A 12,653-nucleotide genomic window follows, 5' to 3' on the forward strand; every position below is an offset into this window, starting at 1 on the left:
TGAGGGGGAAAAAGTTCGACTAATTTTCCTAACGTTCAGTGAAACCTTTAATACACAAAGTTGCATCTATTTCCTAATTAAAGTTGACAGCATTCAGTGGTTGTTTCAAATTTAGGTAGGTAGATATATAGATATGTTTAACGTGAATATTGGGTACTATTTCTTGTTAGATTTAGTGTAAGCAAGTAAAAGTAATTTACATGTTCTAATATTACCTTTTCCTTAGTAACTATTAGTACAATATCATGTCTTTTTCAGTCAAACTCTTGTTTTTGAAGGTTCAAAGATAACGGTAAATAATTCGGAATACATATATTTGCATGCTTCTCTCTCTTGTTAGTCAAACGCCCTTGAGGCCATTTTAACCTGACTTATAATCTAACAATTTGTTTTCCTGAAATTGGTAAAAAGTTATCGAAAAGGATGATCATTCTATAAAGGTAACCAAGAAAGTTCTGTCGCTTTTTGTGGAAGTCTGTGTTCAATTGGCCCTTACACCGTGAGTTGAATGCGAATGGAGATAAGGCGAAGGTCAGTTGTTGGTGTGGGTATATCCAACATGCTTCCTGGTTGTGGCAGTTCAGTTACACCGTTAACTTGCTCAAGGACAGTGAACATGGGGCCTCCACAGAGCGTCATAAGGGCGTGTATGCTGTACAAGTTCAAACTGGGGTCAAACGCCGCTGGAGCGGGGTAGTCTTTGGTGAGGGTGTCGTAACCACGATGGCAGCCAAATCATCTGGATGTAGGTGGTGATAGCACTAACTGGAAACTGGCCAACCACTGAAAAACTAGTTCGAGAAAGAAAAGTGGATAGTGTATATCTAAATGTGTAAGATATGATGTTATATTTTAATCTGTTTATATTCATAATATTTTTGTGAAGTGTGTAGAGAGTAGTATATCTAAGTGTGTAAGCATGAGCATTAAACATATTACTTTTTGATATTTGTAATTAATTAGTTTTTTTTTACTTAACTGTGTTTCTGTACAAAATATAATACACATGTACGGTGAACCAGGTGAGGCAGAGTTGGCTCTGAAATAGAAGTGGGCGCCAATATAAAAAGGTGAATGTGGGTTACGACAAGCGTTGTGGGAGAAATATCGCCCAGTAAACGTCCTTTCTTTTCTTCGATTTTAATCCACTAGTTTCTTTCTATTAGAATATCGAAGAAAATGTTGCTTTTTCAACTTATTTTGCAGGCTGTTAAATATCAGAGCATACAGTTCTATATAGCCCTCGTGTTTTTTTAATTTTCATTTTACCACAAGACACTGGAAATATTGGAAATATACAGGTCAGCTCTAGTAGATACCCTGTCTTGAAATTGATTGTTCTTTTGAACATGTATAAAAAATGGAAGATATAGTATCGTGATATTTTCTCTGCTGTAAAACATCTAGCTAGGACGTACGTTAGTAGGGTTAGGTAACAAAAGATCGCAATGTGCGCTGTTTATATTATTACACTGGTCGGCATGAAAATCCTCCCACGAGGGTGAAAGGGTGCAGCGGATAGATTTCGAGACGCTGATTACGAATATCTCATCGAGAAAGTTCCAGCACTTTTTTTATTTTTATTTATTTATTTATTTTTGCGGGGTGCTGTTTCCATAATTGACAGAAAAATCGTATTTTTCGTATTTAATATGTGTTTTCCGTGTTTGGAGTGCATAATTCTGAATTTTTACGAGGGTGAAAGGATGTACCGGATAGATTTCGAGAAGCTGATTACGAATATCTCATCGAGAAAGTTCCAGCACTTTTTTTTTTTTTATTTTGGCGGGGTGCTGTTTCCATAATTGACAGAAAAATCGTATTTTTCGTATTTAATATGTGTTTTCCGTGTTTGGAGTGCATAATTCTGAATTTTTACGAGGGTGAAAGGGTGTACCGGATAGATTTCGAGAAGCTGATTACGAATATCTCATCGAGAAAGTTCCAGCACTTTTTTTTTTTTTTTTTTTTTGGCGGGATGCTGTTTCCATAATTGACAGAAAAATCGTATTTTTCGTGTTTAATATGTGGTTTTCGTGTTTGGAGTGCATAATTCTGAATTTTTATCTTACTCCAAGAACTGTTACTAGGCTATATCCCAGGAACATTCTTTTCTCTAGCTCACGACCCCCCCGGAAACGTACCCCCTCCCCTTGGGTTGCAAAGATTTATTGTCGTTCCACATTGCATACACTAAAACGTAAGCGTTATTGACGGAGAAAGGTTTCGTAATCTACTTGCGATCATTCGTCGGCCCCTTTTGTCTAGACGACAGACAGATTGTTGAAAAAAGGCGCCAAGACTTACACCACGTTGTCGCGTGAAACAGATATTTCAGTTTCGAGTTCATCTTCGTGTTAGAAGGTGGTGTTACGCTGTGTCTGTGTATATCGTAGGTGAAAAATATTTCTGCGTGAAATATTGACGTTTGTGTTAAACGAACATGCCGAGAACTTGCAACAATTGGACAGATTCATTCTGCTACATGTGTGGGGAAGTGATTTTCAAGGAACAAAGTAGGCCATTGTCACCATTCCTGAAGACAGCCTACCATCTGTACTTCGGGTGTAAAATCGTCGACGACCAGGATCGCGTTTGGGCTGCGAAACAAAGTTGTAACTCGTGTGCGCGTACTCTCACAGGATGGTTGAAAGATACACATAAATCGATGCCGTTCGCCGTACCTATGGTTTGGCGCGAGCCCCGTGATCATGTTTCAGACTGTTACTTCTGCCTGACTAATATAAAAGGTTTCTCAAAAAACATGAAGCTTAAATACAGTATCCTAACTTGGATTCCGCGAGGAGACCTGTGAAACATGATGTTTGTCTGCCTGTACCCGTACCACCAGACTCATACACCCTGTGCAGTGTTTCATCTGATGAAGAACCTGCTTCTTGTGAGTATGTTGCACAATCTTCGAGTACACAGTCAGATCCCAGTTATGCTCCAGTGCCTGACACTGATGAACCACATGTGGTAAGTCAGGAAGAGCTGAGTGATTTGATCAGAGACTTAAACTTTCCCAAGTCTAAGGCCCTGTTACTTACATCACAACTTCAACAATGGAATCTAGCCTACCAAACCAAGATGTGATTATATCGATGTATAGGAAAAGAGGTGAGCCTAGTTCCTAATTTTACAAAGGGTGGTGATTTGGTGTATTGCAGTGACATTCCATCGCTTATGGGACAACTGAAGTTGAACTACAACACTGAAGATTGGAGATTATTCGTAGATTCCTCTAGGATAAGTCTCAAGGCAATGTTACTACACAATGGCAATGAAAAGCCAGCCATCCGTATTGCTCATGCTGTACATATGAAAGAAACATACTAGATGTAACGCCCCTTCCACCTAGTATCCACAGAAAGCTTTCAGTCCGACAACTATTACCATTCAAAGTAATAATAATAATAATAATAATAATAATAATATAATAATAATAATAATAATAATAATAATAATAATAATAATAATAATCGTCAGTCCGAATGCAATCCGATAACACCTAGCCGATGGGACTTGGGTCGGAAGATTTAGTTCTCCATCGTACAATTCGTCAGTGTAGATTTAATTTATTTTTCCAATATTTCCAAATACCGCAGAAAATCGAACATATATAGGAAATAAATATTATATATCAAATAAATAACCACAAAAGAAATTCAATTTTATATAACAAGTTTATTAAACAAAACTAGGGTTGTGTATTTACACTATTGCGATAGAATAATGTAGATACACTGATGAAATAACAAAACAAGAAAAAATATTAATATAAAAAATACTAATGAAAAATGTAAATGATTCCAATATGCAATAAATTTTCTTTAATCTTCTTGAATTCTAAATAGAATGATAATTCCAATTTTATTCCTCAAAAGAAGATTCTATTTCTTGAGCAAATATTACTTGAGCAATTAAATTTAATTTCCTCTTAATTTCAAATATTATTCTCAATATAATATACTATCAACGTTACTTCAAATCTGACTTCATAAAGTAAACTGAACATTTAACAATTTATTAGCCCGCTTCTAATTTCTTCACTTTACGAAGACTAACAAGATCCAAGATAATGAGATAAATATCCAGATTCAATTTCAAGCAAATAAGTATATATAAAATCTCTTAATTTGTAATTAAATAACTTTACTTTCATTTAAACTCTCAGTCTCAAATCTAGAACAGTAGAATGAAAATGTTGAAAACTTCAATTCTCAATTAAATATATCTTAATCAACATTTCAGCCAACTCTCAGTCAATAATATATTCATATCACTCATTAAACTTTTCGATAAACGTGGAATGAGAATGCTAGAGGAAAATAATTTGCAGTCTGTTTTTTTTACGATAAAAATACTCTGAAATCTTAATATTTAACCAATATAAACTGTAAACTGAAAAAAAAATAATCTGGAAATATTAGAATTATAGTGATTTGACCAAAAAAGGTGAAGTTTGTCCCCCCTTACTACTTAGCACTCCGCGAAGACCAAAATTGTAGAAAAATCTGGGAATTAACGCAAGGGTGAAAATACTTTGGAATTGCATTAGCAATACGACCAGGAGTGGATCACAAGCTAGACAACCGGACAAACATAAATTTAAACAAGCCACAATGACTACTTGGAATAAATTAGAAATTTCACTCACCTTTATTTGTTTCAAATACGGATTTACCTTCAATGAGTTAACCTCTCTCTCTTTAGGTAATATGGCTTCAGTCTGAGCTTTTCTGGTTATCGAATAAAATCAAATTGGTATAAAAACGTCAGTTTTCTTATGTAACGTAATTCCTCACAAAAATCTTTCCATGCCTTAGTTTCCTCACAAAAATATAAAGCATGAAAGATTTATTACTGGTTTTCAAGCAAACTAAACCAGCTAATGCCCAATAGGAATTACTATTAACGTGATCTAATCGGGCTTTCACTTTGCACAAAAGGCCCCGCACAACACTGCCCTTTAAATGCACTATTTCTCTGCACAGAATTGAAAGAAAACGAGAACAAAAGATTATAAAGAAAATAACTATCTGTGCTATCAATTCACAAGCATTTAACTCACTTTCAAAGACAGATTTCACACTCTGTTTCACTAACATAACTTAGTAGCCACAAAAAGAGGAAAGAAAAAGAGCCCGTTTGACTTGCTACTAAGTTAGCTTGCGAGAATTGAGAAATCAAGGAATAAAACATTCCTTTTTCCACTGATCACTTTGTAATATATAACTGACATATCACCAATATGACTTTATCGATACACGTGGATAATACACAAATCACACTAACAAGAAGAACAACGGTGAACCATTCTCTAATAAAGAGAAACCCTGTCGAAACGAAAGTACAATCCTTCGGCTGGACAATCTTCCGGCTAGACAATACGAATACAAGTAAAGTAGGAGCGGAACCTACTTTAGCTTGTAGAGTCGGATACGTTGACCACGCCCCCTATCGTGACTGCAATCATTTCCTCTAACAGTCTTTCCAACTGTTGTTATCTTAATATTCCACATATTTTTATGATTTTTTATTTCTATTTTTTTTTAACTTTTTCTTTTTAAAAAGAAGACATGTCAAACCAAACAAATAATTCTAACATATTCTATAGTGACTTTTACAACATATTAAGATTTTCTCAATCTATTTAACAGTGCTTTTTTCCTTTATTAGTTTGATTACTCTTGTGACGTGTCCATATTCGTCGGCCTCTTTCAGGGTTTGCCCAAGTGGGCCCAGCCCGAAAAAACCCGGTGGGTTTTTTCGGGTTGAACCCGCCTGAAAAAACCCACCTGGGTTTTTGACCTATTTGAAAAAAATGAAATCTTTGAGTTTTACGTCCCACGGTTATGCCGGTTAGGCTAAAGGAGACGGTGATGATGAGTAATGAATGAAATGGTGGAATGAAGAAAGTGGGAGGAAACGGGAGAACCCCGAGAAAACCCACGCAAAGGTGTTTGTCCAACACAAAGTTCACTTGGCGGGGGCTGGGACCGAACCCGGGACCCCAAGCACCAGAGGTGAACACTCTACCACTGAGCCACCGCTTGACCTATTTGTTGGTATATTATTGATGCAACTAAGGTGATCACATTATATGTATTTTTATCAGATTTCAGACTTTCCTTGGGTGAATTAGAGGCTTTCACGTTAAGGTATACAGCAAAATTCAACGTAAGACCTTTATAAAGTTCTGAATGCACTAAATGAATTAAAAGAAAAAAAAACACCTTAGCTTGAGATAGTTATAGAACAAATTGATGTGTGGATTATGCTTATAGCCTATTTGAAGTAAAATAAGCAATTTTGTACTTTAGAAAATATTTTCAGTGAATAGTATGCAAGTCGACTTGGTGACACCGAGGGACATTATCACTCATACGTTTGACGGGTTTAAGGTCATAGGTGCCGGTAGTAATAGTACATATATAAATACATTAGTAAAACTATTAGTATTATTTCTTACCTTTGATGTAAAACACTAGGTTCTTCAACTAAAATTTGATTTTCCAACAGTAACAGTTTAGTTCAGTCATTTGTTGCTACTCTTCAAGTAAGCATTCTGTAGAATCAACACCAGCAATAGCGTAAAAATTCTTGTCAAATTTAAGAAGCTTAATGCTCGGGGTTTCGAAGACTATGTAACGCTTACTATTTCAAGTGCTGAGTTCAAATTTCCGTACTAGTGGAAGTTTTGATGTACACGCCGTGAAAGAAGTGCTCGGGAAATTCCCGAATTAAACGCAGAAGGATCGGAAATGAATACTTCAACAATAAAACTATTTTTTTACGCTTAAGCCTGCCATACGTCCCGTAAAAAAACGGGAGTGTCCCGTTTTGGGGCCCGAGTGTCCCGCGTCCCCGTAAATTTAGTCGGGACAGGGAAATGCCCCGTATTTTAACTCCGTTCCATTTCTGCTATCAATATCAGCTTATTCGAAAAGTAAAAAACAAAAAATTCTGACATTGACTGGGAATCCTGTAATTAGTGAATGAACAGTACGCTGTTGCATGTAACAGTTTCGAGGAAGTTATAATACCACCCTGTTGGACTTGATAGCGAGCGAAATTTGCAATGCTACTTTTTCCATTGCACTTGATGGAAACTCGGATACTCTCCGGAACATTAAAAAAAAAAAAAAAAAAAAAAAAAAAAAGGCTTTGAGTGTTTCTACATTTACAAACACAGGGAAGATGACTAACCTTTTCTTAAGCAACACATTAGATAAGTTAACATGAATCATGATCTTTTTCGGAGGCTAGGGGCACAGAATTGTGCTTTGGCCCAGGTCTTAGAAAAATGTAAATCTGGTCCTAACAATTACACACGACACAAGGAGAAAAATCAGCGTTTCATCAGATTAAATTGACGAACGTAATTTTGGCAGATACAGCCATGTAAATAAATATTGCTAAACGCGCGAAAAATATTGAAAGTAGATTGTACCATTGATTTAAATAATTTGCATATTGTTTTCCTGTAAAGCATTTTTATAGCACATCTTAAGTTTTTAGGCATCTTTAGTCTATACAATTAATTGCAGGGTACGAAGAGAGAAAAGCAACTGCTGCTTAGTGAACTTGCACCAATTATATTCTTGAAAAAAAAAAAAAATAATAATAATAATAATAATATCAAATAAAATGAATTTTACTTTTAGTCTCACGGTTATGCCTGCTATACTCAAGGTGACGGTGATGATGAGAAATGAATGAAATGACAGAATGAAGAAAGTGGGAGGAAACGTGAGAATCTTGAGAAAACCCACGCAAAGGTGTTTGTCCACCACAAAGCTCACTTGGCGCGAGCTAGGATCGAACAAGCAACCCCATGCACTAGAGGTGAACGCTCTACCACTGAGCCACCGCGGCCTATTATACTTTTGTTCATAACCAGATTACAGTTCATTGCATTGTGTTGGAAAGTTGAGAAAGGGGGGGGGGGATCTGAGGTGTCCCGTATTCTCATGGAGAAAATATGGCAGGTTTATTTACGCTCATCATCATCATAGGTATTCTGCCTTTATTGGCAGGTCACTTGCCCTAGCTGAGAAGCTTCCATGCTCCAAGGTCCTCAGCTAACCTTTTCGTCTTCGCGTATGATCTTTCTGTTTTAATATCATCCATTAATTGTAGTCTCTTTCGCCCCCTCCCTCTCTTTCCCGCCACCATACCCTCTAGGACGTCCCTCATGATACAATCTCTTCTTAGGCAATGTCCCAACCAGTTTGACTTCCTCTTCCTAATAATATCTAAAAGTGTTCTTTTCTTACCCACCATTTCTAACACACTCTGATTCGTTTTCCGCTCTACCCAACTAATTCTTTCCATTCTTCTCCACACCCACATTTCGAAGGCTTCCAGTCGATTTTCATCACCTTTACGTAATGTCCACGTTTCCGCCCCATACAGTACAATTATTTACGCTGGAAGATGTTAATTTCATACAAGACATTTTAAAACATGTATTTATTTCATACAACATGAATTGTATCTTTGTTTTAAATTAATAGACCCCTTTTGGTATTCATATTTGGCGAACGTCAGTCAGGCTTCTCAATGACTTGATCTACATTTGTTCGTTTGTCTGCCGAGCTCCTTCATGGCTATGCGGTTAGTGTACGCGACTTCGGCGTGGGACCCGGGTTTGCTTCCCGGAGGGAGCTCATATGGTTTGAATTCCACGTTAATCAGTAGGTCCCGTCTCATATAGCCTCGCTGCTGAAAGGGACGTTAAACACAAAATCAACTCAACTCGTTTGTCTGCCTGTACCACACACACTACTGGGTACAACTTTTGGCCTTTTAAGTTACAATTTTCAGAATACAAGCACGAGACACTCTAAATTTCCTGTATAGATTTTGGCGGCATACCAACGTAAAATATCAAAATGGCGGCCATTTTTTTCAAAACAGCGAGTATCCACGCTACGAAGCGCAATTTTCAGTCTTTTTGACGGTGAAAGCACGAGATTTGCTAAATTTGCTGTATAGATTTTCTCGGCGATCGAATGTAAAATTTCAAAATGGCGGCCATTTTTTTCAAAACAGCAGTAAATAGAAAATTGTTGCAAGTTGTGACAATGACAATCTTGAAATATAAATCACATTTTAACGCTTTTACCCCAAAAACATTGAAATATTTCGAAAAAACCCGATTAAACCCGAAAATACCCGAAAAAACCCATATGAACCCAGGTGGGTTGGGCTTTTTCAAAAAAGCCCGGGTTTTTTTTCAAACCCTGGCCTCATTCCGCACGAAGACGACACGGCACATAGAACATGCGAAACCTATTGCAGAAAATAAAGTACGAACAGTTCCAGTGGTCCGTATGCGCTGATCTTAAGGTTATTGCCATCCTCACCGGTTTACAAGGAGGTTACACAAAGCACTGCTGCTTCTTTTGTCATTGAGATAGTCGAGCCAAAGATCAGTACACCATCACAAAATGACCGCCAAAGAAGCAACTGATCCCAGGGGAGATGAATGTGGCTAATGAACGTCTTGTGGATCTGGAGGAAATATTCTTACCACCCCTTCATATCAAATTAGGGTTCATGAAGGTCTTCGTCAAGGCCCTGAACCGGGATGGTGAAGCATTTAATCATCTCAGAAAACTATTCCCAAGACTCAGCGAGGCCAAGGTGAAAGAAGGTGTTTTTACGGGACCTCAAATCAGAGACGCTTTTAAGGATACTACATTTTCTTCCAAGCTTAATGAAGTGGAAAGTGAGGCTTGGGAGGCCTTTCGAGAAGTGTGCAGTAACTTTCTAGGGAATCATAAGTCACCTGATTACAAAGACATTGTGGGCAGGTTAATTACTTCATTTCGTAACATGGGATGTAATATGTCCCTAAAGTTACACTTCCTGCATTGCCACCTGGACTTCTTCCCTGAAATGTACAGCTTGGGAAAGGTCTGTGACGAACACGGGGAAAGGTTTCACCAGCAAATAGCTACCATGGAGAGGCCCGTCAGTGGTAAATGGAGTCTGAACATGTTGGCAGACTTCTGTTGGAATGTGACACGCGAGACACCGTGTAGTAATTGCAAGACGAGTAGGAAAACCAAGTGACACGTAAGTGTTAAACTTTAACTTTTTATGCAATTTTATCTGCACAATTTATATTGATATTTAAATTATAACGTGCAAATTATTATGGGTGGAGAATAGCATCTTTGGGCGGATATTGAAACACCCCCCTCCTCCCTGAAAACTGGTACGTTCTGGTTAAAAACGGGTTACGGATTCGAAGTCAGGAGCTCGAAACCTATAGGAATCACCTATTTTCGTTCGTGAAAGTGAAAAAAAAAGTTTCCCTTTTGCCGACCAGTGTTTATTATTATTATTATTATTATTATTATTATTATTATTATTATTATTATTAAATATAATGTGTACGGTAATAATACGTAAAATACGGTAATTTTTATGCTGATATATATGTTTGATGTAAATAGTCTCCAACCATGTTAAGCAGTAGGCACAGGGAGCGTACGCGTTTAACATTTTTACATTTGATCATCTTTTTCTGTTATGAAACTATAATAGGTTTTCACTGCAGCATCCCAATAGTTATTTGCTAAACATTGATTTACATAAATATCAAGTAAAACGTGGAAGGTAATATCAGAATGCACGATTTGCCAACTTCTCTTACTGTCTTTCTACATACCACAAGAAGAGAGGACTGTAAACCGGTAGAAAAACAGAGTTGTAGGTAAAAAAGCTGGTTAACAAATTATGCAAAGCTAAGATCGGCGATGATGATACATTCGTTTTTTTTTTTTTTCTTTCTTAAGTGAAATTAAGGAATAAGAAAGAAAGAGCAATATGAAATGTAAATGCGAATACAGACACAAATCAGATAATGAAACAACACTAATACTGTAACGACAGATATACCAAGAACAGGAAAACTCACGAACTTTCTAGTTATGAGAGGACGGAAAAATGTCATTTGACCAACTTAGTGTTACACGTTTCAAACCAAATAACTCATTTCTCGGATTTGTATCAAGTAATAGAAACTGCTTTACAAATTTTAAAAATTATTTCACCATTGGAAAGCATATTTAATGCAAATGATGATAAGCTATATTTTGCCCCAGTATATAGAGTAGAGAGAATTAGAGGGCTCGTATTTTATTTTCTTATTTAAAAAAGCAATCGGAGAAACTAATGAACTAATTTTAACAATTCTTTCACCATTGTAAAGTTTATTTATGCAGATGGTGATAGGCTATATTTTATCCCGGAATAATAGACCAGGATAGCTTGGGGCCCATATTTTTTTCTTATATTCAAGAAAGCAATCAGAGAAATTAGATTGAACCTAGTTTATAAATTCCTCCATTATTGAAAAACATGATCGCCCCTACTACTACCTCAAAGGAGGTCATGGGGGAGACAATTGTCCTCCCCTGGATTTTCGAAATTGGTTCGGTTCAACGATATACATGTCAAAACGTATTAGATTTATTTACTTACTACAGTATTTTCTATATTTACTACTATTAATGAAGTTACGCAATGTGCATCAATAACAATTGTTTTACATGAAATGTTATATGTATGAAGATATGTATATTTGCGACGTTGCTTATGTGTCGTTCTTCTGCCCACCCCCTTGGGAAAATCCTGCAGTCGTTTATGTTGGAATGCCAATATGGTGAAGGCTATGTTTTCTTCCAAAGTGGTAGGCTGGAAGTGCTTGAGCCACCAATTTCTTCTTCTGGAGCTTCTTCGTGGCTAAGCGGTTAGCGTACAGGTCTTTGAGAAATCCGGGGTAAACTTAAAATCAAATCAAATCGAATTACCATTTACTTAATACATGTGAGAAGCAATCTGAGGAAGTACTGGACTGAATGCCAGTTTAATGTAGATGGTGACTGAATGTGTTTTTCCAGAAATACGGAGGAAGAATGACTGGGGCGTCTATTTTTATTTGTATGAGTAATTTACTATACAGGTTTCATGATGTTTTTATGGGTAATATCACAATAGAAGGAAGAATTGCTGATATTAGTAATACAGTGAAACCTCCCTTAACGGACACCTATAATAAGGACACATTTTTTTGCCCCTGCAAAAATATATGTTCCCTTATGGAACAAAACCCTCTCTTTTACGGACCCTCTCAGATACGGACGCGGACAGTCCTTTTCTTCCCCCACAAGCGTATCTATCACGAGTCTAGACCTGGTGAACCATCAAACAGAACAGCTTCAAACTGAACTTGAAATTATTCTTTTTCTGCCCTCAATAAACTGCTTTCTGGTGGAAATCCTAGAAAACCTTCAATACGCGATAACACTCATGCAGAGTCAGTCGTATGACCAAGAATTCTATGCGAACTATCTTCCCTTCCCTAACAAATTTAGTCCTTTTGCCTCTGGGCCTTGCATCTTTCCTGACAGTTTCATAGGTAACAAAACATTGTTTGTTTTACAATAGCATTTTCAACGAGCAATGTTTCCTCTATTACGTTTTTTTGGACAAGCAACATTTTTCTTTTTCTGATGATACTGGAACAAGTCTGGATTGGAGTTTTCCCGGCTTCCTTTTGTACTGTCTCTTAAAGGATATTCTTAGTGACTGGGGCTGGGTCAATAAACATATGCACTCCCATATGCCTTGTC

The 12,653-nt window shown here is 36.9% G+C and overlaps 1 protein-coding gene across 1 annotated transcript in view; it reads left to right on the plus strand.

Moving 5' to 3' along the window:
• Positions 1–12,653, plus strand: part of Ziz (dedicator of cytokinesis protein Ziz) — a 401,589-nt gene that overhangs the window by 32,756 nt on the left and 356,180 nt on the right. The window lies entirely within an intron of this gene.

This window comes from Thermobia domestica, chromosome 8 (genome assembly GCF_964235325.1).
Source record: "Thermobia domestica chromosome 8, izTheDome1.hap1.1, whole genome shotgun sequence".
Lineage (NCBI taxonomy): Eukaryota > Metazoa > Arthropoda > Insecta > Zygentoma > Lepismatidae > Thermobia > Thermobia domestica.